The sequence below is a fragment of the Myotis brandtii genome, unplaced genomic scaffold, assembly GCF_000412655.1.
Source record: "Myotis brandtii unplaced genomic scaffold, ASM41265v1 scaffold642, whole genome shotgun sequence".
Lineage (NCBI taxonomy): Eukaryota > Metazoa > Chordata > Mammalia > Chiroptera > Vespertilionidae > Myotis > Myotis brandtii.
Window position 1 is genome coordinate 589,966 of NW_005370473.1, and position 5,420 is coordinate 595,385.

Below are 5,420 nucleotides of genomic sequence, written 5' to 3' on the forward strand. Positions count from 1 at the left end.
TGGTGTCTAATCTTAGCTCTATCACATTCACCTAGTGACTTCAGACATCTCTGCTTTGTTTCCTATTCCTAATAGAAACAAGCTTCTTACAAGAATGTCACGAAAAAGCTCAAAAATCAGGTGTAAAATACCCTTACAATTCATGTACAGTTTTCAGGATAGAACGTGAAAAAAAGCTTTATTAAAGGGAATAAATATTCAGCAGTAAAACTGTTTCTCCAGCTCTAGTATACAACTTCAGTTCTCCGTGAGTCATAAAACAAACAGTTTGAAAGGGTATTCTGCAGGAAAAAAAATGGACTACTAACACAATTTCATAAATGTATATTGGTTATTTAAATCAGAATGATTTATTCCTCATTAGTCTGCTTTATTTGAAAATTTCAGTAAGATACTATTAAAGCATATGATGCCAAATTGTAATTTTTTGTGTGTAATTTCAGATAAATTTAGAAAAAGCAAGGCACCTCAAAACACTTCCATCACTAAAATAAATGATTTCAGAGTATTTTAGTAACATAAATTTATTTTGTGTTGTAGCATTTTATATGAACCATAAATCAAACCCTTCTTTCACATGTTAACTTGAACAAACAGCATACTATTTGTAGGAAATGATACACATTAAATAATACCTACATTATAACAAATATCTTATATGAGATTTGAAAGAGAAAGTGAAGATTACTCACCACACAATGTCTTAGGATAATATCTTTCAGGTATATTAGTAGCTGGTGCTCTCTTAAAGTTGAGTAAACTTGAAAGCTGATGAATTGGATTGTAGACGCTTAAGGGTGACTTTTATATGTAGGTCTTCCTCTCAGCAAGAGAAGCTTTTATGTTGTTACAGATGACATCACTCCCAATTCTCTGGATCACAAGTATAGGACAGAACAACAGACAACCCCATTGGGTGGTGCCCATTCCTCTTAAGATTTAGATCATTAGATATTAATAGTAACACAGTATGTGGCTGGGAAAAAGAATTATGCAAAGATTTCTAAAAATTTTAAATTGCAATTCTGAATTCTGACTGGGTTAATGAATTTGTATTATTAAAAAGGACAGACTTCAATGATTTATGGTGAAGTCATCATTTTAAATAAAACATCATCATTGAAAATAAAAACTGAAAATAAGTATATGTTTATAACCATATTATTGATACAGTTACTATGAGGATTAAAATGAATCATATTATCTCATTCATACTTTACAAGCCATTTTCAACTAATCCACATCAGTCCTGTTCATCTTTTAAAAAAATAGATATAGTGCTTTCTTAAAGGTGTTAAAAATACTTTGAGAAAATGCTCTCAGTATACAATGAATTTTAAGGGCTTCAAAAGTGAAATAATTTAAACCTTTATGTAACTTACATTTTATTCATGCATTTAATTTGCAATAATAAAACATTTGATAAGCACTAACTATACATATATTATTCCAATATTATTCCACTGAGTTTTCCTAGCAATCCTTTCAATAAATACAATCATTAGCCCTATTTTCACATGAGGACACTGAGCTTTGGAAAGTAAAGAAAATGGAATTCAACAAAGGTTTTTATGACTCTGAGTCATTTTTATTCTTACTACCTCAGTTTCCCCCTAGAAACTAACAGATCTCCCTTCTTTGAACTCCAGTCCTCATTTTAAATTGCCTCGCCCTTTGCAGCTGCATTGCTCAGGTCTGGATTCTTGTGTTCCCCACCTGATGATTGAAGACCTGTTCCAAAACCTAATGGAGGCATATTCTGCCACCTATCAGATTTCAAATATGCCAACACCTGGTCTCCATCTATTCCATCAAGGCCCTTCGAATGCCCTTGGTGTACCTAGGATTCATTTAAGCAGGTTAAATGAATTAAGTCCCAGAATTGGATTAGTTCTCTTAACTCTGGTCCTATCCAGGCTTCATGGTATCCCTTTTTCTCCTAACCATTGCCAAGGTGTGATTTACACCATGTAAAGAGCCAGTCCAAGCTTGAATAGTACCTGAATGAGAGAGATCTGTTAGTCCTGCTCTGGGGAGTCCTCTACAGTAGGCAAATATCACTTAATTTCAGAAGTGTTAGAGACAGGCTGCAATGTGTCTGCAGATATGAACCAGGTTGATAAACATGTTGTAAAACATGACATGTGAGAAGTAGTGGAGTGAAACTGGAAAAGAAAAGAAATGGAAAGAAAAGAAATGGAAAGGAAATGAAAGGAAAGGAAAAGGAAAAGGAAAGAAAAGAAAAAAGAAAAGAAAAGAGAAAGGAGATGAGAATAATGATAAATATAAAAAGGAGGCCAGGAAGAAGATGGATGTGATTGAGGAAGGGCTAACAAGGAATTTCTAAGATACTGGCAATATTCTGTTTCATAATCTGAGTAGTGAGTAATAGTGTTCATTTTATATATATTTTTTGAAAATTTACATTTATGTTTTCTAAATGATTTTGTATATCTATATATATAAAAGGCTAATATGCAAAGTGTCCCTTGGGAGTTCGACATGAATGATGGGAGTTTGATCGCTCACTATGACGTGTGCTGACCACCAGGGGGCGGCACGGAGTGAAGACAGGCACCAGCTAGCAACTGGTGAAGGAAGGCCCCAGCGGGAAGCCCAAAGGCCCTGTTCGGCTCTGATCACTGGCCAGTCCTAAGGACCCTACCAGTGCACATATGTCATACACCAGGCCTCCAGTACAATAATAAAAGTAAAGGACTTCTAGTCAAGATGGTGGCATAGGTAAATGTGGTCCCCAATCCTACCATAAACACATCAAAATTACAACTGAACTAAATTACAGAACAACCATCATTCTGAAATTTAGCTGACTGGAAATCTATAACTAAGGAATTTAAGAAGAAGCCTTATTGAGACTGGTAGGAGGGGCAGAGACACAGAACAGATGTGTGGTGGATAAAAATCAGGAGGGATATCTTGGTTGTGAAGCCCCTCCACCCCCTTGAGGAGTGAGTGGTCATAGCTCCACATCAGGCCTCCCAAAACAGAGTCCCAGTACCAGGGAGACAAGTCCCCACAACTTCTGGCTGTAAAAACTTGTGGGGATTGTGGCTGCTGAGACCATCTGGGCACAGGTCACATTTTAAATGTATATGTGGCTATGGTATTGGACAGCACAGAATACAGAACATTTCCATCATCACAGACAGTTGTATTGGACAGTATTGACCTAAGTAGATCAGGGCTGTGTACTTTACAGTCCTGAAGTATCTTGTGCTTTTCTTTTAGAGCACTTATCAAAATTAATACTGAATTAATGTCTGTCTTCCATACTAAATTATTGGCCCCATGAAGACAGAAACCGTGTCTATTTTGCTTACTGGTGTATGTCCAGTGCCTAGTACAGTACACGGCAAGTAATGGACCCTAAATAGATATGTGTCAAAGGACAAATAAATGAAGTTATATTCTAAAACATACAAAAACTCTAGTCCATGGAATTTGGGGTTCAGACTAGAAATATGATCAGTAGGTTTGTGCATAGGCAAATGCCTTTGCATTCAAGTTTGAGATCACTTTCTCCCTTTCTGAGTATTTCATTATCATTCCTGAAATGAAGAAGACAAAAGCATCTAGCTACTAAGATTTGGGGATCTGGTACTTTGATATTACTAAAAGGATGATGTTCAACATATAATCATTTCACAATATATGTAAATCAAACCATCCTGTTGTACACCTTTAACTTATATAGTGATGTATATCCATTTTTTTTCAATAAAACTGGAAATAAAACCATTTTATGTTGTTCTTCCTAGTCATGATCCATTTATTTAAACATGTTGGTATTACTTATAACCAAAATGATATTCTTATAACAAGTGAAAAATACTTAACATCACTTTTTTAGAATCATGATCATTAAGTTTTTATTTTGCATTGTAAGATGAGAGAGAGGTTAAAGAGTGCAATTTTATTCTTTTATAAATTATGCAATAACATACTTTAAAAAGAATAAGGAGCCCTCCTGGCACAGGAAGAGAATAATTAAAAGACTCTTGAATAAAAATAAAATCAAAATAATCAATTAAATTATAGCTATCATGGCTAGCAATGGATTACATGTAAAGTTTGGAAATATTAGAAATATTGGTACTTGATAATCATAATAGAGTGTGGAAACATTAGCTGCATGTAATATTGCTGCCCTCGGCTGACTGGAGCAGTGCTCTGATAGATGTTTTTACTGGGATTTAGCCTTAGTTAATACGTACACGTCAGCTTTGTCTGCTTCTGCAAGGCGTTTTTGATGGCTCTTATCCAGGACATTGTCTTCCTTTCTTAGGGACCTCTGGGAAATATCATCCTTGGGAACTATAGAACCTGCCGTGTTCACTTCATTCAGCAACTTTCGTAGCCACTCTTGCCTTTCCTTCGAGTTCAGATGTTGACACAGGTTATGCATAAGCTGTATTTCACCCACAGTTTTCCTCCTGTAGGGAACAGAAACAGAGAAGCCACTCCATTAGCTCTCCACTTCCTATTATAAAGGCAGCCCTAAAAATGCAATCCCCAAGTCCTCGCCCTGCAGAACAAGAAACGGTACTTAAGTCATGGGTTTCCCATCTGATTTTGCGAAAACACAAACTGCAAACGGGATGATCATTACTTTAACCATGTCTTTTGCAGACATCATCTTCAATAAAAAGGAAAAGCAAAATGCAGGTAATTAAAAAATATTTTTTACTATTCCACACTATGTAATTAACTTTAACAGTTTACATTTATAACTATACAACTGTACACAGAGTGGTACAGCAACTAATTGCATTGGTTTTCATGGAGGACTTTTGGAATGAGCCTCTTTCTTTTTTAAAAAAATATATATTTGTATTGATTTCAGAAAGGAAGAGAGAGATAGAGACCTCAATGATGAGAGAGAATCATTGATAGGTTGCCTCCTGCATGCCTTCTACTGGGGGTTGAGACCGCAACCCAGGCCTGTGCCTTTAACTGCATTCAATCCCAGGACCCTTCAGTCTGCAGTCCTACACTCTATCCACTGAGCCAAACAGGTAGGGCCAACCTCTTTATTTTATAGATACATTAGTATGTATTATATATACACATAGTTTGACTTAGAAATTAAACAGATTAGTTTTACTTTCTAGATAAATTAGTTTTACTTTTTAGGGATCTTTTTTGAGAGTTCTTGTGCAAGTTTTAATATATGAATTTTAAGCCACATGAGGAATGAAAATGCTTACTTTATAGAATTTTCTCCTACATTTATGTTGCTTACGACTAAGTTCTTATAATTTGTTTGGAAAATAGCTAATTTTCTTACTTAGGTAAATTATTAACACTGTTTGCCAGGAGCCGGTCCATCCTTGCTGCTTGACAGTCGCTGCAGAGAAGAAACATCTGCACAGCATATGTTTCAAGGGATCTGGCGTATA

At 35.5% G+C, this 5,420-nt stretch overlaps 1 pseudogene; it reads right to left on the reverse strand.

Annotated features, from left to right (window-relative positions):
* Positions 1-4,204: 4,204 nt before the first annotated feature.
* Positions 4,205-4,657, reverse strand: LOC102256048 (annotated as a pseudogene).
* Positions 4,658-5,420: the final 763 nt, after the last annotated feature.